The sequence below is a fragment of the Monodelphis domestica genome, chromosome X, assembly GCF_027887165.1.
Source record: "Monodelphis domestica isolate mMonDom1 chromosome X, mMonDom1.pri, whole genome shotgun sequence".
Lineage (NCBI taxonomy): Eukaryota > Metazoa > Chordata > Mammalia > Didelphimorphia > Didelphidae > Monodelphis > Monodelphis domestica.
Window position 1 is genome coordinate 34,682,669 of NC_077235.1, and position 23,671 is coordinate 34,706,339.

The 23,671-nt window shown below is 44.7% G+C and overlaps 1 long non-coding RNA gene across 1 annotated transcript; it reads left to right on the forward strand.

Moving 5' to 3' along the window:
• The first annotated feature begins 9,781 nt into the window (after positions 1-9,781).
• LOC103106416 (uncharacterized) lies at positions 9,782-22,016 on the forward strand. The gene is made up of 4 exons (XR_474690.2): positions 9,782-11,206; positions 11,376-11,965; positions 13,005-13,068; positions 15,640-22,016. It is a non-coding gene; the product is annotated as an uncharacterized LOC103106416 (long non-coding RNA).
• The last annotated feature ends 1,655 nt before the right edge of the window (positions 22,017-23,671 follow it).

Here is a 23,671-nt window from a genome sequence, read left to right on the forward strand (position 1 = left end):
CTAAAAAGGGGAAGACCAAGAAGTCCAGTGAAGAATAGATGCACAGGAGAGCTGAAACCTAGGAAAGGGACTTCCGCAGCTAGGGAGCCGCCATCGAGGGCAAGATCTCAAAGGGGACCGGAGCCTGAGCTCGACGAGGAGTCTGAAGTACATGGGAGGGTTCTTTAGGGGCCAGAGCAGGGAGTGCCATCTCTGAGCAGGTGCTCCCAGTCAGAGAAAAGCTGAGCAAGCAAGTTCTCAGTGGGGGCTTGATTGGAATGCTAGCAGTCTTGTCCACCAAAACCCTCCTGGCTTGGGGGAGCTTGGTCCCATTACCCAGACCTGAGAACCTCTGAGGAAGCTTGAAAAACAGGAGGAGAGAGCTATGGAAGCTCAAGGCCCAGCTCCGTGGACTTCTACCACTCACTCTGAGCTATGTCACAACTCTGTAACTTCTGATTATCTGGGGGGGGGGGATCCTTAGAAAATTGAAAAGTTGGGGGGCAGCTGGGTAGCTGAGTGAATGGAGAGCCAGGCCTAGAGACAGGACGTCCTGGGTTCAAATCTGGCCTCAGATACTTCCTGGCTGTGTGACCCTGGGCAAGTCACTTGACCCCCATTGCCTAGCCCTTACCACTCTTCTGCCTTGGAGCTGATACACAGTATTGATTCTAAGGTGGATGGTAAGGGTTTAAAAAAAAAATTGGAAGGTGGGCTGAGTGCCAAGGAGAGCTGGGTGCAGGAGCTCTCCTAGAACAGAAGGTTGTAGGGGCATGAGTAAATGTAGCAATGAATACTCAATTGGACTTGGGCTCAGTTTCTGTTTCTGCCACTTGTTAGGGAGGTAGCTTTGGGTGAGTCACCACCTTTCATGGGACAAGGAAGCCCAATAGAGGTCAGCCAGCTAGTGAGAAGAAGAGTTCAGACCAGAGTAGAGGCCTCCATGCCTTTTCCCCACTATATCATACCATGTCTTTGTCCTCAAGAGGAAATGAGTTGCCATTGGAGATGGGGAAGGAGGGAAGACCATGGCCACTCCAGGTGTGTGTCATGGCTTTCTTGACCGGCTACCGTTAATGAGAGCAGCTCATCAAAGCCCATTCTGCAGTTGGATGAGAACCTGGACCCCTTAGATTCCAGAGAGCCCTTGTGCCTATTGGAAGGGTCAGAGGGAAGGGTGCATCATCTAATTTGTTTCTTGGTTAATGGCTTGGTCTGGGGAAATTAGAAAAACCCTGAAGAATGCCATCCAATTCCATTTGTCCAGCATTTATGAAGTTATGCATTCCATCCACACCTCTCGAGCTTGACTCTTATCAGTGTTCCCCCATAAATCCTTCACAAGGAGGATTCAATTTAATTCAGTGTGATGGGGACCTTGCACAAGGTCTCCTTGCATTATGTGGATTCCAGTGGAGGCCTCAGGCCATCCTTTGGTTTACCCCTCACTTGGGCTGATTACTAGACCACTTCCTTTCCCAACTGCACATTTCCTGGGCAGAACAAAACAAAACAAAACTTTTAAAAATACAAATCATTGTAATGTGTTACAGCCTACTTCTACCCATTGCCCATCTCTAGTGCCCTTTGAGTGAGTACAATTTTTATTTATTAACTTTTTTTTTTCATTTAAAATTTTTATTTTTTAAAAATATTTTTCCATGTTCATATGATTCATTTTCTTTCTCTCTCTCCTCCCAGGGTCAACAAGCAATTCCACTGGGTTGTACAAATGTTATCACTTGATACCTATTTCCATATTATTCATTTCTGCAGTTGAGTAATCTTTAAATTTTAAGTAAAGTTAAAAATTTTAATTTTAAATATGTTTTTCTTCTGTGTGTTTCTACTCCCACAGTTCTTTCTCTCAACATGGATAGTGTTCCTTCTCATAAGTCGCTTGGGATTGTCCTGGATCATTGCATTGCTGCCAGTAGAAAAGTCCATTACATTGCATCATTCCACAATGTTTTGTTTTCTGTGTACAATGTTCTCTTGGTTCTGCTCATTTCACTCTGCATCAGTTCATTGAGATTCTTCCAGTTCATATAAAAAGCCTCCAGATTATCATTCCTTATAGCATAATAGTATTGCATCACCATCATATATGTGGGTTTAAAATTAATATACAATAACTCAAGTATTATATTTATAAGATTTATTAATAATAAATAAAATAAAACTTACACCTAATTCAGCTTGGGTCACAAGAGAAGAGTGCGAGGGAGGAGTCACAGCAAACTTAAATACAATCACTGAAATGTGAGGTTGAAGGAAAAGGGAAAAGGATTCTAGGTAATATAGAAAGGAATTTCCGGTAATGTAGTTTTAAGGGGTTTAAGAACTTCCAACTCTACATATAACACAATCACAATTTTTATTTGTTGCACATTGTGGGGATCCAGGTTAAGTCTCTTGGGAGTGGAAATCAATTCATCCATTGCCCTTGGATCTCTAGTGAATTCCAAGTATATGGTAGGTACTTAATAAATGCTCATTGATTGTATCTCTTGAATAATATTAGTATTGGAGGCAGCTGGGTGGCTCAGTGGATTGAGAGCCAGGCCTAGAGACAGGAGGTCCTAGGTTCAAATTTGACCTCAGACACCCTGGGCAAGTCATTTAACCCTCATTGCTGAGCCCTTAGCACTCTTCTGCCTTGGAGCCAATACACAGTATTGATTCCAAGATGGAAGGTGAGGGTTTAAAAAAAAAAGATGGGGGGTTATTTTAGGGGAAAACAGGGTTGTTAAAGGTATTATGTGGCTTTCCCAAGATCAATTTGTTCCTCTCTCTTTCTCCTATTCTATTCCAAGCCCAGGTCTTTTTCCATGACCGGTATTAGTCCAAGATTCATGGATCATCCATCCCATGGCATTTCAAGAATCTCCTCCCACAATGCATCTTCCACGAATATGTCAACTCATGTGAGTACTTGAAAGATACAACGAAAGAGAACTATGGCCCTCTGTTAGCAATCCAGGCCCAAAACAGGGAAAGGCATTCTCCCCAAAAGTATTTGCCAACATCAAGGAGGATATCCAGTACAAAGTCAACCCATCAACAAACATTGAGTAAGCTTCTACCATATGTCAAGAGCTGGGAGTCAGACTGATAAAAGGTACCCTGGAGATGGAGGGGTTCTCTGGACGTTTCAAGCTCCAAACCACTGCAGGGCCTCCTGAATTAGATAGATCCTTAATCCCGAATCCAGCCCTGTAAAAAGCAAGTGCCTGAAGATTGCATACCTAGGAAATAGAAAATTCCTGAAGCTGAGTAAGAGAGCTATTACTTAAGGTAGAATCTCGAGGTCTAGGTTCTCCATCCTTTCGGATTCTCAATGTCTTTGTAGTCTTTGGCTCTTTGAGGGCTAGAACTCAAAGAAGAAACGACCTCGAGTCTTCTTACTTTCCCAATTCAACTGCTGTGCCTCCCCAGTTGTGGGAACAATGACTCTTAAAGGAGGATGAGTCAAAGCCCCCCCCCCCATCTTTCCTACAGAGAGGATCCTAGGAGCTGATCTAGTCCAGTCACTTCTTTTTTGTAGCTAGAGAGTCAAAGAGAGTTGGGGGAGGAACTAAAGCTCAGAGAAGAGAAAGGACTTGTCCAAGGTCACACATTTGTCCATTGAGTCAATGGCTGAACACTCCTTGTCCTACTCTTTCATTTTCCCTTGTCTGATTTGACTCAACCATTGTCTCCTAAACAAGAGACTAAGAAATCTGTATCACTGTGATTAATTCTATACCTCACATCAGTTTGTTTCAAGCAAGGGCTGCCAACTATGTCAAATGTGGCCAAGTTCCTATGAAATATTGGTTTGCAAGGCACACAGGCTATTAAAGCATCCTGAGAGCTTGAAGGCCATTGCATTATTCTTTCCCTTTCTCTCCACCCCTTGGCCTTGAGTGGTGTTGGCTTCCTGAAACCCCTGTGTGTGTACTCTCAAATTTAAATGACTTCTGGGATACTCAGCAATATAGATTACCCCCCCCCAAAATAAAGGGGGGGGCCAGAAAAAAAGAAATGGGTTTTTTTCTCCCTTGAAACTGGATTATTTTAGTGCTGAAGGTCAGGCCTGCTGGGAGGCCTTTTATAAAAAAGCAAAACAAAACTATCCACTGAACTTTTGTGAACAAGAGTAGACTGAGGAATGGCAACCGAGCTCTCTCGGTGGAGATAAGGGCTTCCCTTCTCCAGCCCCTGCTCTGGTATATAGTCCCCAACAAGAAACCTGAAGCATGAAGCTGGGCCCAGGAGAGAGCAAAGGGAGCAGAGCCTGGAGCTTAATGGTACTAAATGGCCTGCCCTGGGACAGCTATCTGAGAATGGAGGAGACAGAGGCAAACACTGGTAATTCATGCGATTCTCAATAGTACTTTCCACACTCTTGCTTTATTCCAACGTTCTCCCAGGGTGACTTGGAGGACATCTTGTTTGGCTTTTCTTGGGGTAGAAGCCATCTTGCCTGGGAGTTGCTGACCAGAGAGAACCCCAGGTTTCTAAGGACTGGTAAATGTGGAAGAGCTGGGAGATGTCCTGGGCCAGAGGCCTAGTTGAGCCTTTCCAGCTTCCAGACCTTGACCCTTTCTCCTTCCGGGTCTCTGGTGGCTTATTCCTCCAAAGGGGACGGCAGTACGCACTGCTGCCTTTGGCCCGTAATTGGTGGAGAAATGCTGCCCAACCCTTAAAACCTTTGAGAAGGGAGATGGGTCTTTGGTGGGGACTCCGTGGGTCATTTGGAGACAAGAGTAGCAGCACTGTCTTCATAACTCAAAAGGCTTTGAATGTAAAACCCAGTGGAATTGTTCATTGATTATGGGGGGGGGGGTGGAGAAGGGGAGGGAAAGAACTCAAATCATGCAACCATGGAAAAATATTCTAAATGAATTAAACAAATATTTTTAAAAAGCCATGATCAAGTTTACATTCTACTGGGGGAGGAGAATCTATGCAAAGTAATGGAGAAGGTGGGTGGAACTGATCTAAGAAAGCTGGGACAAAGTTAACAATCTAGTATGGAGATAGGACAATAGATCCAAGGGTGGGGTGAGGAGGAAGGGGGCATGAGGGAAGTACAATTTGAATTGGGCTTGAAAGGAGGAGTAAGATTTGAACCTGTGAAGGAGGGGGTAAGGCATTCCAGACAAAGGCTTGGAGGTAGGAAAGTACTTTACTCCCCACTCCACCCACTACCTGCCTCTATTTGGGAAGATCCAAAGTATAATCCCCTTTAGTGATAGCAGAGAGTACTTGGAGGGCTGCCTGGGCAAACAGAAGAGGGAGCTTAGAACTCTGCCTAGTTCCGAGCCAAATGCTGGTGCTGTTTCCCATTCTCTGCTCCTCAGTGTTCTTCCGCTAGAGGAAATGTCTGGAAGGTAAGAGATGAGGCCTGGTACTAGGGTCAGGTTGTCATTCTGATGACACATCCATGATTTGGGCTGTCAGCAGCCCAAGCACCAAGAGAGGCAGGAGCTAGTCTTTGAGGAGGCTCTGAAAGGTGATGACTCTTCTGACTCCTTCTGGCCAATTTAGCTTCAAATCATTTTCTTGGCTACAGGCTATGGGGCCCAGACTCCTCCCTGCCCCCTTAGAAGCCTCAGGGCATGGAAGGTGGTCCTCCCGGCCCAACCTCCCAAAAGATATCCAAGGAAAGATCAGCCTGCTTCTTGGTGTGGCCAGAGGCCCAGAGCAGGGGTTCCTGGGAAACACCCCAAACTTTTGGAGGGATCACAGAGACTTTGGAGTTACTCTTCCAGCTCCTTCCAGGTTTCTCCCAGGGGTCTTAGGGGCCCCTCTTGGGGTGTGGAGATGGCCTTCTGATACTATAACTCCTAAAGCCTCCACCTAGAGGTTTTCTCTAATCATTGCCAGGCAGAATGAACTTTTAGGAAGAGATATTTGGGAAGGTAACATATAGTAGGGACACCGCCCCCCCCAAAGTCTGTAACACTCTCCCAGAAGTGCAGACAGAAGCCAGGAGAAAATGGGCTCAGGCTTAGAGGACCTGTGACAAAGCAGGTGACTCACTTCCCCCAGAAGGTCTCTTTGTTGGTATCTTTATTTATTTATTAACCCAGACCTTCCATCTTAGCATCAATACTGTGTATTGGTTCTAAGGCAGAAGAATGCTAAGGGCTCCGCAATGAGGGTTAAATGACTTGCCCAGGGTCACACAGCTAGGAAGTATCTGAGGTCAGATTTGAACCCAGGACCTCCCTCTCTGGGACTGGCTCTCAATCCACTGAACCACCCAATTGTCTCCTAGATCTAATTAAAAAAAAAATTTTTTTTTTAAATTTTAAACCCTTACCTTCCATCTTGCAACCTCTACTGGTTCCAAGGCAGAAGAGCAGTAAGGGCTAGGCAATGGGGGTCAAGTGACTAGCCCAGGGTCACACAGCTGGGAAGCATCTGAGGCCACATTTGAACTATAGGCCTGGTTCTCAATCCACTGAGCCATCCAGCTGCCCCCTGCTGACATCTTTGAGACATATCCCCTGCTGGTGGAGCACTTTGCTGGGCTTCTCAGGAGAGTCCTACAATGAATGATCTTTGCTCAGGGCATCTAGTTTGGTTGTTCCTGGGATGCTTTGGAGGTGCCAGTGGGAAATCCAAATCCTCTAGGCTTCTGGAGTTCAAAGGTCATCCTCTGATCAAGGTGGGGAAAGGAAGGTGCTCCCCCTTTCCCTACTCCAAATCATTTCCTCTCAGAGGCTTTGCGGTAACTTCCTTGTTCTTCCAGTTGCCTGACATTCGAATCCTGAGCTCAGGACAGGCCTGGTTGTTTTTTGCTGAGAAGCCCAACAGGCTGGAACAGGGTATCTAGTAGTGAAGCATTTGTGGTTGGTTGATTCAGGGGACTGTTCTCCCCTGATAAAGGCATCAGGACTAGAGTATTTGATTAGCCACTTTAAGGGGGATGAGGCGATTGGCTGATTGCCTCCACTGACCCTCCTCCTGTCCTTCCACTGAAATCAGATTTCTAGATCATTTCTCTCCCCATCAAGAGCAGGAAAGGTGCTATAGGATCCAAGTATCTCAGTCGGATTTTTCTGCAGCAGACCCCCAGGGGTGGGGGCTGCCAAAGAATGAGGGATGTCCCATGGTGTATCTCTAAGGCTCGGAAGGAAGGGAGAGGCTGAAGGAAGAGTTAATAATACAGAAACCATGCTTGATGGCCAGCCACTGTTGAATTTCTGTGTCCTCGAGGCCCTTTCTCCCTACCACCTCTTGTTTTAGTCCTCACTCTTGTGACCTTAAAAAAGTACAAGTTACCCCCCTTGGACTGCTCAGCAAATGCCATCTGTAGTTATCTGATGCTGTACAGAGGAGAAAATCCCAGAGGCCAGTCATTGGCAAGGTATTGGATGGGATGCAATAAAGAGCCATGACAAGGTTTGGAGGAGTGGGAAGCTAGAGTCTCGTCCCAGGGTGCCAAAACTTAGGGGGTGCTAACAGCATCTGTTTTGGCCTTCTGGAGTTAAAATAAACATCTGGGTCTTTTCCCCCCCCCCCACCTTCTTATATGTGTCTAGATCTCATAAGATCAGTGTGAAAGAACTCTGGGGGTACAAATTCCCTCCACAGACACAGATTCATAGCTTACTTGTAGTTTCTGGTCATGGAGAATCATCGGAGACTATGAGGGACCTTCCCATTGTCACATGGTTCCTATATTTCAAAGGCAGAACTTGAACCCAGATGCTCTGATCTAGAATACCCTTGGGTCTTGTTGTTGTTGAGTAGGTTCGATTGTGTCCAATCAATCTTTGTAAGGCTATTTGGGTTTTTCCTTATACTGGAATGGTTTACGGTTTCCTTCTCCAGCTTATTCTATGGATGAGGAAACTGAGACAAAAGGAGGCAAAATTTCCTGCTCAGCTAGTGTCTGAGGAGAGATTTGAACTTGGAAAGATGAGTCTTGCTGATTCTAAGCTCATTTCTCTAACCACTGGGCCACCTAACTGCGCCTAACCTGAATCTGGTTGGCTGGAATAATTAGTTAAAGTATGAAACTAACCAGTAGCAAGTCTCCTCTTGCCCCATTGGCAGCGCCTCAGGTGGCTCTTCTTTGCTACCTCCCACATTCATTATCTCTGTCACATGGGGAGGAGTGGTGGAGGCTCATAGAACCTCTAAGGTGCCTTGGAGGAATCTACACATCTATGACTAGTGTCCAGGCCAGGGGCTTAAAGGCGCAAATCCAAGAGCACAGTCTGGGAAATCTTAGTCCAGCTGCCAATCCCAGCATGCCCGATAGCCACCAACACCCCAGAGAGAACAGAGGCCTTCTGGACTGGCGCTGATTCGAGGTATTGCGTTAACAACTGTACTTTCCCCACAGGAGGCCCCGGGACTACTTACAGGATTTATCAATTCCAAGCTTTCCAGGAGACCCAGCACAAAAGCCAGAAGGCACGTGAGCTCACCACTTACACGTCTTCCTCCGTCTCTTAATGCTACATTTATCACACTCGTGAAAACAACACGGAGAAAATTGCTCTCAACTCTTCCCCAAGTTTCTGCCCACTTAGCAATCTCTCAATACCGATTTCCTGAGAGTCTTCTCCCGACCCCACAAATCACCCAACCTCACTTTGGTACATGAGGGCTGCTCTGTACGTGCATCTTCTGAATTACTGGAGACTAGAGATTCTGGGAGGATCGATAGGCCTCACTCACACATAAGTGGCACGATGTTTCCAGGAGCACAGAATATCGGCTCGGCTCCGAAGGGGCTCCTACTGATAACTTTGTCTGAGAGTCTCATTTTCCAAGTGGGGAAACTAAGGCCCACACAACTGGTAGAGGTCTTGAGATGAGGGAGGCTTAGCGTCCCCACACAAACAGGCCTGTATGGCTTGGATGCAGCGCTGGGCTGGGGAAAGAAGGCCCAGGCCTCTGAGGGAGTCCATTCCCTTGTGGGCTAGTTCTAATTGGGAAGCCTAAATTGGCTTCTTTGCAAATGAGTTGTCTGGGGCCAAGCAGAACAACTCTGTTAGCCCTTTAAATACCTGAACAGGTGATCAGGTGTCTCCCCAAACCCTCCTCAGGATAAGCAGAGCTGCTTGTTTTTTAACCCCTCACCTTCCATCTTGGAATCAATCCTGGGTATTGATTCCAAGGCAGAAGAGTGGTAAGGGCTAGACAATGGGGGTCAAGTGACTTGCCCAGGGTCACATAGCTGGGAAGTGTATGAGGCCAGATTTGGACCTGGGATCTCTCTAGGTCTGACTCTCAATCCACTGAACTACCCAGCTCCCAGCTGCCCCCCAGAGCTGCTTGTTTTTTTTAATAAATTGTCAGATGATCAATAAAATGTCAGATGGGAGATCTTAGGCTCCTTTACCAGTCCTTTGTTAACTGGTTCCAGCTGTGACTGGGAGGCTGGTTCCTCCATAGGTCAGGAGACAATAGACCGGGTTGGACTCAGAGTAGATGTGTGTTCCAGTCCAGTCTCTGCAACTTTCTCCCTGTGTGACCTCGGACAGGTCCCTTGCATTTTTTCCAGTGTGAAAGAAAGGGGTTACTTCAGAAGATCTGAGGCTCCTTCTGAGCCACCCCCCAAGGCCTAAGAATCTGGAAGTAAATTGCCCCCAGTTTCTGCTCTCTCCCCCACCCTGACATCCCCGGGCCAGCTAGTGAGGCCCCCTGGAGTTAAAAGGAAACATTCTGCCCAGGGCTGGATGGGAGAGACCTGGAGAGCCTCTTTCAGGATGCTGGAGCCTTGTCCCTGACCCCAGAGCAGGGTGAAGAAGGGATACTGTATTTCATCCCCCAGATAAGCCCAGCAGCAACATTCACAATGGCCTTCCTGTCTGGGAAAGTTCATCAGGTAGCCATCAGAGGCACTGGGCCTGATCTAATGGGCTCAGCTAGAACACACAGGAGACTTGAAAGGGCTCTGGTCTGGCTCCTTGTGCCAACCCTTTGTCTGCCCTTCCTCTCCCTTCCTCTCCCTCTCCCACCGCCCACCTCCTCCCCCTCTTTCCCTTCCTTCTCCCCTCCTTCTCTTAGAAGAGAGGAAGCTCAGTCTTTTGGTCCAGTGGCTCTGGGCAGGGCATGGGCACGAGCATGAGGTAAAAGATGGAAAGACCAGATCCAAGCCCTGACACTACTGCTGCCACGCAAGGCCCTTAGTGGGCAGGGGATGAGTTCTTCAGTGGGGGTATTATCTTTCTAGTTCTCAGAGGGCCAGGTCTGAGAGAGGATCACAGGGGCTGGAACAGACCTTAGAGGTGAGTCTCCAACTCCCTCATTTGACAGAGGAGGAAACTGAGGCTCGGAGAGGCTGATTGATTTGCCTTGGGTTTGAACGCGGTCTCTCAGGCTTCCTGGCTAGGTGACCATGGGCAAATGGCTCTACCTCACTGATTTTCAGTTTATTCACCTGAAGAAAGCAGGGATTGGGGGAATAACATCATAAAGAGAAACAGAAGCGCTTTGATCAGTGCAATGACCAACCCCGGCTCCAGGAGGTAGATGATGAAAGCCCTTCTCACCTCCTGATCCAAAGGCGGTGGACTTGGCACTGAATGAGGTATACATTTTTGGATATGTCCAATCCAGTGAAGGAATTCATTTTGCTTGACTATGTATCTTTGTTCCAAGGGTTTTCCTTTTCTTTTCTAATGAGAGAGATGCTTGTCAGAAAATGTAATTTCAAAAAGGAAGAGGGAGTTGGAACTGATGACCTCGAAGGCCTCTTCCAGTTCCCAATCCAGTGAATCCAACCTGGGCCAGCTGCTTTAGCTCTGAGCCTCAGTGACCGCCTATGTCGAATGGGGAATGATGATTCTAACACTTAGCTAGGGTAGGTTGCTGTGGGTGGTCAAGTGACATCATTCATGCCATGATGGATCCTACTCATGATAGCCCCTGGCATTATCCCCATCGCCATGCCTCTTCCTTCCTGGTTCCCATGGGGCTAGGGCCCAGGCCCTACTCCTTCCTACCCAAGCAGTTGTCAGCAGGAACTCGGGCTTTCAGCAACTGATCAGCTCAGACTACCAGGGGACTGTGACATAGAGCCTGCCTCTCTCTGCTTCCTAGTACTGATCCGCCAAATCCAGGAGGTCACAAGAGGATTCTCCTCTGTCCTCACAGACGACCATCGATTTTGAGTCGGAGAGGGTCTTCGAGGCCAGGCCGTTTATTCCAATGGACTCCTTGGAGGGTGAGAGACCTGAGGCCCAGAGAAAAGCAACTGGCTTAAGATTCCACGGTAAATTGCCAAGACAGAATTAAGACCCTGGACCCTGGATTATGGAGCCAACACTCTACGCCAGGGGTCCTTAACCTGGCATCCATGAACTTGGCTTAAAAAAAATTGATAACTGTATTTCAGTATGATTTTCTTTGTAATGCAATGTCTTTTATTTGATGTCTTTAAGATATTCTACAGAGGAGGGTCCATAGAGGAGTCCAGGATGGTGCGATAAGAGCTAAGAATCCTAGCCGTACATTGAGTCACGCATGGGGCCTGTCGTGAGTGTACCCTGCTTGTGCTGCCACTAGGAGTTCTCCCTCTGCATCCCATCCCCACTCAGGCACCTTGGTGACCCCAAAGACTCTAGTGGGGAATGGCACACCAACCTGCAAGCCTGGTATTTCCTGCTTTCTCCCTGTAGCAGGGCTTCCAGTCAGCTTGCCCAGACTTAGTTCCAGGAATGTTGCAGGCTAGAGAGCTGGGAGGGGCACCAAAGTGGAAACTTGTGGGGGGAATGGGCTCTCTTACATGGGTTTGCAGGGAGGGGGCCCAAGCTTTCTTTCCAATAATACAGAAGTCATCCTTCCTGCTGTGGAGGCTGGCCAGGTGGCAATCTTCTTCCTTTGGAAGATGCTCCAGCCTTATGGCCCTACCCATGAGGGATGCTTCTCATTCCTTCCCCTTGTACCACAGGGTGTTTTCAATCTGACACTGGATCTCCATGTGCTCCCATGTCACATTCCTGGGGAGTTCTCGATGCATCATCCTGAAAGAGTAAGTCCCCCTTATAGGAATATTCCTTCCAGAAAGTTCCTAAAGCCCTGGACTCTGGAAAGAAAGGCAACATTGTCCACATCAAAAGCAACCAGCCACCAATATGTCAACTACACCTAGAACCAAGTCAGACAGTCCACAAACATGTGCTTGGGGTGCGGGTTGGGAGTGAGATGGTAGAGGATACAAAGCTGAAATACCCATTTTGTAGAACCCTGTGCTAAGCACTGGGAAAGACAGGAAGGACGGGTAAGACTCAAAGCCTGCCTTCCAGAAATGTGCACTGTGCTGAAGGGTACAGTGGATAGATAGATAATTTATTAAGCTCTGTGTGCCAGGCACAGTGCCAAGTGCTGGAATACACAGACAAGTACTATAAAAGGAAAAAGAAAGAGGGAGTGAATGTGAACAACTGAGGATAAGAGAAAAGGCTTCCTGGAGGAGGTGGTACCTAAGCTGGGCCTCCAAAGCGGGGAGATGGAGGGTCAAGTTTAGGACCTGGCCTAGTAGTCCACTTGATGACAGGCAATCCAATCATATGAGAGAAGGCTGGAAAAGGAAGGAGGCTGGCCAACTGTGGAGAGACTTGGATGCCAGGCTAAAGTGAGGTCGGTTGAATGACCTTTTGGATATGATCAAACAATTGGAGGATGGGGGGAAATGTTTTATCTGATTGTACATGCAAAGTCTTTATCAGATCGGAGGGGAGGGGGAGGAGGGAGAGAATTTGGAATTCAGAATGATGCTAAAATTGATTTTACATGTAATTGGGGAAAATATTATTTAAAAAAAAAAACAATTGGAGATTGGGAAGATGGTGGCCACTAATGGAGATTGTCTGCAATACAAACCCATCTAACCCTGTCTCCCAACATTCTCCCATTCTGCCTCCTCCACAGCTCAAACTCCCAAACTCCCTCCTGAGACAGCATTGGTTCCTTCAGGGCAGTAAGAAGCTAACTATTACCTGGGTATCCACAACATCATGTACCAGTGGGAAAAGCCACCCCTTTTTAACATAGCCATCTCTGTCCCCCAGATCCCCTTATGGCTACAATAGACCACTCTTGGAGAGGTGATTTGCATTCTGGGGCAGTTGACTGGTAAGAGCTCCCCTCCCCACCTTCCCATCCCCTTTTCATTTTGGGTGGGACATAGTGAGTGGCACAGTATGAGCCGCCATGAGTTGGTTGTGATTTATTTTTATATTTGAATACTTTGCCTTCCCTCCTCCCCCAACTCTTTTCCAAACTCACCCTTCTTTCAAATTTCCCTATTGTTGTCTTTCTCCCGCTCCCCACCCACAAACCCTTACTGTCTGACTTAGTAACAACCCCAAGACAGAAGGGCGAGGGTTTGGCAAATGGGGTTAAGTGATTTGCCCAGGGTCATAGATCTAGGAAGGGTTTGAGGTTAGATTTGAATTCAGGCCTGGCACTCTATCCCCGGAACCACCTAGCTGCCTCTTATGCCCTTTTCTTTTTTTCCCTACTATCAAAAGCACTTCTGTTCTCCCAGTTTCTCAGGTTTGCATCTTTGATTCTTCATTTACCCACATATCACATGTCCAGGCATTTCTACCTAGACAATAATATTAATAATATAATTTATATGGTGCCTACTCTGTGCTGGGCATTGTGCTAAGATTGTCATTATGACCCTGGGAGGGAGGTGCTATTATTATCACTGTTTTACAGTTGAGAAAACTGAAGCAGACAGAGGTTAAGTGACTTGCACAAAGTCATCTAGCTAATGTTTGAGGTCAGATTTGAATTTGGGTCTTCCTCACCCTAGGTTTGAACTCTTTCCTCTGCCCCTTGCATCTGTTGCTTCCTCTCTATTAACACTGATGCTGCCCTGCAGCAGGCCCTCATCACCTCTCATCTGAACTCCAGTGTCTCATTACTCCACTCCGTCATCCCATTAGGGGCCAGCCTGCTCAGGTCTGACCGTGTCACTCCCCTAGGTGGGGGCCCCTCTATTCATCTCTCCCTTTGATCAGTTTCTCCTTTTGTAAGTTTTATAATGTTCAGAATTGTTAGTCCAGGATAGCCTGGATAGATCATAGACAAGGAAACAGATACACATTGGGGTGGGGGCGGGGGTGGGGTCCAAACTTTCTTATTGATATGAGCTTGGAATGGAGGTTTCGAGATCACTCTTTAGGCAATGGAGAATGGAAAGGCTCCGGAGAGCACAGGAAGATCTATGCCTTTAAGAGGATGCTGTTGGCAGGACAGGATGCTTATCCAGCAGCAATAATGTCCTGCCTGAGGAGATGCTGTCCCAGGGTGACCCAGAGCATTTCCCCAAATGCCACTATGGGATTTCTCTGATGTGTCCACATTCAATTCATTTCACCCTGTAGGTGTCCAGAGGAGGTGAAGCCAACTGCCGAGCCAGAGCACTTACCCAAGTGGTAGAGTCACAAAGAAGAAGAAGGAGGCACTGGGGCCAGGGTAGCAAGGGGAACTGCCAAACCAGGGTTGGGCGGCCTGGCACCTGTTCCCCCACCTAGCTCAGTTCCTTTCAATGGGGACTTAATGAGTTCCTGTCGTGCACCAGGCCCTGGACTGAGTTAGGGGGTACCAAGACCAGGGAAGAGCTTCCAAGGCAGGATGCAGCAATACAAAGGCATTTGGGGGCAGAGCACAGCATGCCAGCTTCGGCGGGGAAGATGAGGCAGCGTTTGGGCTGAACCTTAACCAAAAAGAGAGAGAGACAGAGACAGAGACACTGAGAGGCTCTCAGAGACAGGAGCGGGAAGAAGGAGGGAGGGATGAAGGGAGCTCCTGCATTCCAGGAATGGGAAGCAGATTGTACAAATTACTGCACAGAGGAGAGAGATGGAGGGGCAAGTCTGGCTGGAATGTGAAATGAATGAAGGCGAGTGACATTTACCGCTCAGTTCAAGTTGGCAAAATTCTGTATAGGCAGCATCCCATTTGAGCCTTACAACAACCTTGGGAAGAAGCTGCCGTGGGCACTTTTTAAAATTATAAAGATATTTTGTTTTACCAATTATGTGTAATAATCCACATAAGTTTTCCAATGTTCTATGATCCAAATTGCCACTGGCATTATTATCCCCATTTTATGAATGAAGAAACTGAGGCACAGATAGATTAAATGACTTACCCATAGTCATAGAACAAAGAGATCACCAGAGGATGGATTTTTATCCATTTGAGTAGAACTCTTCCACAATGTCAGATCTGATGTTCTTTTCATTATTCCATACCACCTCTCACAGTAATCAGTCCTTTAAAAGGCACTGCATTGGGGGCAGCTGTGTGACTCAGTGGATTGAGAGCCAGGCCTAGAGACGGGAAGTCCTAGGTTCAAGTCTGGCCTCAGACACTTCCTAGCTGTAGGACCCTGGGCAAGTCACTTAACTCCTATTACCTCACCTTTACCACTCTTCTGCCTTAGAACTGATATACAGTATTGATTCTAAGACGGAAGGTGAGGGTTTGAAAAAATAAAATAAAGGGCACCACATTTGGCTTCAGAGGGCTGGGATCTAAATCCTAGCTCTGCCTGGGGACATTGATCAAACCACTGACTCTTTCTTGCCTCAGTTTCTCCATCTGTAAAATGAGGGGTATGTGGTTGGAGGATCCTTTCAACTCTCAGTATCTAAGCCTTTGATTCTCTGATCTTTTGTCTCACAGAACTTTGGCCACAGGTCAAAAAAGCCTTTGGACAGAGTGATTCTCAGCAGCCTTTCAGAACTGCCTCGAGCCGGCTCCCTCCCATGCCAATCTCTCCTCCTGTTGGTCAGACTTGTTCCTTTTTATAGCTCTCCATCATTCTAGGCTAAGAGCAGAGACGGCTACCTCTGCCTGCAGATGATGAGCTTGAGACGTTCTCCCATAAACCCAGCTTCTCCTGGAGACTCCGCACAGAGGTCAGAGAGCAGGGGAGGCAGGAGAGATGATTTCTGGAGGCCCCAGTTTGATGTCTTTTAAATCTGTGCTGAAAAGATGCCTTTGCTATAACTGCTGGGATGTGGCCAAATTCAGTCCTGGAGAAAGTATTCATTTCTTTCAAAGTCGCTCGTTTCCTTGGACTGTGGGCACCTGGCAGGAGGGGCTCAAGAGGGTTTGCCAGAAAAAAATGATCTCTGTCACAGCACAGAAGAATAATTAGCAAATGCCCGAAACCCAGGGGAATGCACAAAAGACTCCAAAGCCATCAGGACGTCTTTGTTCCCATCAAGAGGGAAGGAAGAGATGCTTTCAAAAAGTGAGCACATTTTAAGGAAGGCGCGCTTATGGTAGAATTGTCTGTGCTTGTGGATGTTTACATTTTCCCTGGATGTTTACTATGTTAGAAAAAATGTTCCAAAGAAATCAAATAATAATTGAGTGCAGTAAGTGTTTCCTAAGTCCTTGTTATATGCCAGGCTAAGTACAGAGGATACAAAGATGGAAAATAAACAGGCTCTGGCCTTTAAGAAACTTACATTGTGGGGGCAGCTGGGTGGCTCAGTGGATTGAGAGCCAGGCCTAGAGACGGGAGGTCCTGGATTCAAATCTGACCTTAGGCACTTCCTAGCTGTGTGACCCTGGGCAAGTCATTTCACCCCATTGCCTAGCCCTTACTCCTCTTCTGCCTTGGAACCAATACATAGGATTGATTTCAAGACAATGTAAGGATTTAAAAAAACAAAAGAAAAAGAACTTACATTGTGTCCAGGAAAACAACATATACACAGAAATAAATATAAAACATGTATAAAGTAATTTGGGTGGGGAAATACTACCAAGTGAGGGGATCGGGAAAGGTTTTGTGTACAAGACAGACTTGATCTGCCTCTAGAGAGGAGCTAGGGGTTCCAAAAGACCAAAGTGAGCAAGAAGAACATTCCGGGCATAGGAGATGGCCTGTGAAAAGGCATGGAGTCTGGAGAGATCACAATGTATGGAAAACAGCCGGCAGGCCCATTTTAGGTAAGATGTTAAGTGTGTGAAGGAGGAGAATATGGGCTGGATCAGGAAACATAGGCTCGAGTCAGACTGTGAAAGGCTTTAAAGGCCAAACAGAGTGGTTTGCATTTTATTCTTGAGACAATGGGGTGCCAAGGATGCTTCTGGAACACTGATGTGGTTTGATCAAAGTTGGGCTTTGGGATATCCTTTCTGCAGCTGTGCCCAAGACGGATTCCAGAGGGGAGACACTGGAAGCATGGAGACCACCTAGGAGGCCATCTAGACCAGACAAGGTGATGAGGACCTGTCCTGGGGTGGGTGTGATGTCGGGAGAAATGGAGACTGAGAGGAGCTAGAATCAATCCAGTTTTCTTCTTAAATATGGGGTGCAGTTGGTGAAAGTGAAGAAGCCAAGATGACTCCTACGTTGTCACCTGGATGTCAGGAAAGACAAAAACAGGAAAGTGAGGTGGAGGGGGTACGTTTTTATTTGGGGGGGGAAGATGAGTTTGGTTCTGGATATGCCATTTTTCAAAAACCCTCACCTTCCATCTTAGAATCAATATTGTGTGGTAAGGGCTAGGCAATGGGGATCAAGGGACTTGCCCAGAGTCACATAGCTGGGAAGTGTCTGAGGCCACATTTGAACCCAGGACCTCCCATCTTTAGGCCTGGCTCTCAATTCACTGAGCCACCCAGCTGCCCCTTTGGATATGTCATTTTGGAGGGGCCTCCAAGTACAGATGTCCAGACACCTAGCAAGTGGTTAGCCACTGCTGCAGGACCAAAACTCTGTACCAATTTACAGTATTTTACAATGGTTGCCAAGCCTGTTGTCAGAATGAGAATGCAGTGGCTCTTGCTAAGCCCTTCTGCTTTCATTAAAGGCATTTGGGCTCTTTGCAAATGTCATTGTATTTGTATTGCTACAAAGCAAAGCAAAGGTCTCCAAGTGGGCACAGTGTGAAAATGGACTCATTAGCAAGTCTGAAATTGGGAATTTTTCTTTAAAGGAAAAATGACTGTGTTCCTTCTCTGGACCGCTCACCTTCCTACAGGACCTTTGGGTTTGCAAAGTGCTTTCCTTATTTGCCAGGCAAAATCCTGCCAGGATTGTCCACAGTTTACAAATGAGGAACTGACTCAGAGAGTTTATGTGATCTGTCTAGGCCAGTGTTGGTGAAGTATTGGCTTGTGTGCCAGGCCAGCACAGGGAGCTGCTCTGTTCCCCCTCTCCCCAACACCTGAGGACATTTTTGTATGCCTGCCCCTCTGTCCAGGAACTCAAAGCAAGTACTTCCTCCACTCTCTAAGGTAATTCTGAGGGTGGGGGGCGAAGAGGGGGGGCTTATAGGCAGCTTCAAGTTGTAGTTTTGGCATGCAGACTTGAAAATGTTCACCAACACTGGTCTGGGCTCACATAGGTAGGAAGTGTCAGAGATGGGATTTAAACCCCACTTGTCAGATTCCAAGTTGAATGCTCTTTTAACTTTACTTCAGAGTAGCTAAAAGCTTTCGATTCATTACATGTAAGTCTACCTGGTGACTAATAAAGTCTTTCCCTGAAGAGGTCCTGAAGGGACTTGCTTTGATGGGTAAGAATAATTCGTGAGAAGTACTTCAGTCTGTATATAAATGATCTGCAAGTAGTCAAAGGGATGGTTCTCCTATGCAATTTAAACATTTCCCCTGTAATCCTACAGTAGTGTGCAGCATCTCTGAAGAAAGGTTTTGTTCTACAAAGGTAAACTTCAGCCTAGTCCCTGGAGGATTTTCAATGAATTTCAAATGAGTGGGATGTCAGTGAATGAGCTTTTATTGTATTCTGGGGAAAGTTGCCTGAATGTTCAGCCTCCTAGAAATCTTTTTTTTTTTAATCCTTATTTCTGTCTTAGAATGAATATTGTGTATTGGTTCTAAGGCAGGAGAGTGGTCAGGGCTGGGCCATGAGGGATAAGTGACTTGCCCAGGGTCACACAGCTAGGAAGCGTCTGAGGTCACATTTGAACCCAGGACCTCCCGTCTCTAGGCCTGGCTCTCAATCCACTGAGCCACCCAGCTGCCCCCTAGAAACTTATTGTTAAACTTAATGTTATAGCAAAGGAATTTTTCTCTGTGAAAAGGAGTGGTCTTCTGAACAGATCAGTACCAGGTAAAAGGATGGGCACATTTCCTCTGCTTTGTTTGGGTGGCCTAAACTGATGAGACATTAGAGGTTATTCTACTGTCTCCATTACTGGCTGTGTCAGTCCTAATTTAGGATTTGAACATTTCAAGAGATCCTGGTTTTCATGATGAAGAATAAAATGAAGGCCTTAGGATGTCGGGAAAGAGTGCGGGGTTTGGCGTTGGAGGACTTGGGTTCTCCGAACTGTTATCAGCAGGTTTTGGGAAAAATTACCTAACCGTTTGGGTCTCAGTTGTCTCCCCTGAAAAATGAATGAGTTGAACTAGATATTCTTGAGGAGGTATTCCAACTCTAAATCTATGTGTGATCTCTCTCTTTTTAAAAATCCCTTACTTTCCATCTTAGTAAGAGAAGGGCAAGGAATAGGAAGACAGGGTTAAGTTGACTTTCCCAGGGTCACACAGCTAGGAAATGTCCTGCTAGCTGTCCCTATGCACGATCTTATGATTTCTTTCCTTATCTGCCCTTAACATGTCACATGTATGTCAAAACATTTAATATCTAGGGCCACAACACTCTTGTTTGAGCTTTCAATAGTCTTATGAAGTAGTTGGGGCAAGGAAGATTATCTCTACTTGATAGAGGGGGAACTGAGGCTCAGAGAGACTTGTCCTATGAGGAAGCAGTTAACTAGTGAGGAAAAAGTGAGCAAGTAATTTTCCGTTACAACAAACATCAAGAGACTATCTAAATGGTTCTAATGTGTTAGGATTTGATTGTAGATAACAGCAGGCAAAAGAAATAGACTGGAGGGCAGCTAGGTGGCATGGTGGATGGAAGGCTAGGTCTGGAGTCAGGAGAATCTTTGTTCAAATCTGATCTCAGACACGTCTTAGCTGTGTGTCCCTGGGCAAGTCACTTAACTCTGCTTGCCTAAGCCCTTGCCCTTCTGTCTTAGAGTTGTTACTAAGATAAAATGTAAAAAGTAAAGAAAAGAAAAGACCACCCAGCCCACTGAGTTGACTTCATGTTGTGAATTTATGACCAAACATGGGTAAGACTCACAAAGGATGAGCAGGCCATTATTGGGTTGTAATCTACTCCATTAGAGGAGATACCATATTAGTTCGATCCTAGATGCACTGGAATTTGGGAGTATGGAACACTAATTATTAATGGCTACAGAAGACAGCAGCATGACTTGAATTCTATCAATGCGTGAGATAACTTCTTGTCATTGACTTCCTTATGATGAAAGTCCATTACTGTTATTTCTGGGTCAAAGGGTATGAGAATTTTAGATACTGTACTTTTGTGGCATAGTTTCAAATTGTTTCCCTGAATAATTGAACTAATTCATTGCTCCACCTGTCATATAGTCAGATGCCAGTCTTCTCACAGCCCCTCCAACATTGACCATTTCTACTTTTTTATCTTTGATGGGGATTAAGTGCCATCTTAGGGTTTTCAGTTGCATATTTCTTATTAGTGATTCAGAAATTTTTTTTGTTTCCATTGATAGTTTGCCTTTCTTTTTAATATTAAGTTTATTTGACTAATTAATTTAGAAAAATTTCCATGGTTACATGAATCATGTTCTTTCCCTCTCCTCTTCTCACTCCCTTCCCATAGCCAACGAGCAATTCCACTGGGTTTTACATGAAGTCATTGATCAAGACCTATTTCCAAAATATTAATATTTGCACTAGGGTGATTGTTTAGAATCTATATCCCCAATCATGTCCCCATCAACCCATGTGATCAAACAGTTTGTGTGTGTGTGTGTGTGTGTGTGTGTGTGTGTGTGTGTTTCTTCTCCCACAGTTCTTTCTCTGGATGTGGATAGTGTTCTTTCTCGTAAATCCCTCCAAGTTGTTTGGATCAATGCATTGCCACTAATGGAGAAGCCCATTATATTTGATTGTGCCACAGTATATCAGTCTCTGTGTACAATGTTTTCCTGGTTCTGCTCCTTTCGCTCTGCATCACTTCCTGGAGGTTGTTCCAGTCTCCATGGAATTCCTCCACTTTATTATTCCTTTTAGCACAATAGTATTCCATCACCAACATATACCACAATTTGCTCAGCCATTCCCCAATCAAAGGGCATCCCCTCATTTTCCAATTTTTGGCCACCACGAAGAGCGCAGCTATGAATATTCTTCTACAAGTCTTTTTCCTTATTATCTCTTTGGGGCACAAACCCAGCAGTGCTATGACTGGATCAAAGGGCAGGCAGTTTTTTAAAGCCTTTTGGGCTAAATTGCCTTCTAGATGCTTTTCGTCTTTTGAAAACAGTTGGTATTCTTCAACCATTTGTTTATTTTTGGGGGAATGAGTTTTAATCATATATTTATATCACTTCCATGTTAGCATGAATATCAATTTGATAGCTCAGAGACTAAAAAATATTTTGGTGATTATTGAACATTAGCTTATTAAGTTAAATTATTTCTGATTTTTTCCTTGTGTCTAGTCTATGCCACTGATTGATTTCTTAGAATCTCTAACCAGTACCAAACAGTTTGGATGATTATTGTTGTGTGATACAGTTTGAGGTCCAGAAGTGCCATTCCTTCTTCATTCCTATTTCATTGTTTCTCTTGAAATTCTTAGCTTTTTGTTGCTATGTTTAATTTTGCTATCATTTTGTCTAGCTGTATAAAATAATCCTTTAATAGTTTGGTATAGTAGTAAATCCACAAATTAATTTTAGTAGTCTTATTAATTAAAATTTATTGGATTGGTTCAACCATGAACTTATTTGTCTTTATCTCTTTAAAGAGTGATTTATCATTATAAATATGTATATAATATATAAACATATATTTGTCTGTATGTTAGTTAGTTTGTTCCCAGATATTTTATGCAGATTGTGATTTTGAATAGAATTTCCTTCTATCTCTACCTGTAATGTACAGAAAGGATAAGAATTTTTATCAATTTATTTTATATCCTGCTACTTTATTAAAATAATTTATTGTCTTGATTATTTTTTTTCTTTAAATCTCTGGGATTCTCTAACCAAAAAAAGTTTTATCGTCTTATTGCAAAGAAATATAACTGTTTTCCTTTTTTTCTTCTGCTTATTTATTTAGGCAGTTTCTTTTTCTTTTTTTTTAATTTAATGTAATTTAATTTTTTAAATAATATTTTATTTGCTCATTTCCAAGCATTATTCATTAAAGACAAAGATCATTTTCTTTTCCTCCCCCCCCCCCCAAGCCGACGCGTGATTCCACTGGGTGTCACGGCAGTTTCTTTTTCTTATCTTAAAGATCTAGTTAGCTTTTTTAGTAGTATATCAAATTGCATATTAAAATGGAAGGCAAAATGGTATAGAAGATAGATGGAAGATTTCAGAGGCAGAAAGACCTAAATTCCAGTCCTACCTCTTTTACATACTGACGGTATGATCTAGGCAAATCATTTAACCTTTTGGTGTTTTAGGACCTAGAGGCTAGGAGTTTCCTCATCCAGGAGTTCCCTACACCATTGAACTTACATAGCTATTCCCCATCTCTATTGAATTGTGGAGGAAACGTTGGACATTCTTGCTTTATCCAGATGTTATTGAGAAAGTTTCTATTACTTATTTTTTACAGATCATGTTCACTCTTGACTTCAGATAGATATTTTACGTGTAGAAGGGTTCTTTTATTCCTTTGCTTTTTATGTGTTTTAATATAAATGGGTTTTGTATTTTTTCAAAGGCTTTTTGTATATCCATTGATATCATGAGATTTTTACTTTGCAGTAAATATATGTCTTATGTTTTCCTAGTTTTCAGTCATTCTTGCATTCTGATATAATTCCAATCTGGTCCTAGTAATATTTTGAATCTATTGCTATAGTTTCTGGGTTAATATTTTTTTGAACGGTCAGTAACTTTATTTTTTCTATTGAAAAACTTTTTTTCAGTTTCATGTAGAAACAATTTTTGACAATTGTTTTTTGATATTTTAGAATTTAGATTCACCTTACCCCCTGTGGTGAATAGTCTGATATAGGTTATACTCATTCTTTTCTACAATAGATTCATCCATATTGTTTATATCAGTAGAGAAAACATATCACACATACAATAGAAATCTCATGAAGGAAATAAAAGGGAAGACGGCATGCTTTGATCTGCACTCAGACTTCAACAGTTCTTTCTTAGTTGTGGAGAGCATTTTCATCATGAATCCCTTGTGGTTATCTTGGAAACTTGCTTTGCTAATAATGGTTTAGTCCTTCACGGTTGATCATTATACAATATTTCTGTTACTGTATTTATTGTTCTCCTGGTTCTGCTCACTTCACTTTGCATCAGTTCATATATGTCTTTCCAGGTTTTTCCAAACTCACTGTGTTCATTGTTTCTTATGGTGCAATAGTATTCCATTATATAGGTTAATATTTTATTCAATAGTTTTACATCAGTTTTCACTAGTGGTATTTGGCAAGTAACACTAGACCTAGTTCAAACATTCTTTCCTCATCCTCCTTTTTTTACACACCCCTCCCCCCAGCCAGAGGTAGTCTGTGCCACTTGTGAGCATCCGTGGCCCTGTGTTTCCCACTATCATGTCTCTCCCCACCCTCCCACCCCCCACCTTAGGGCAGTCCTGTGTGTCCACATCTCACGTCTCTCCTAGCCAG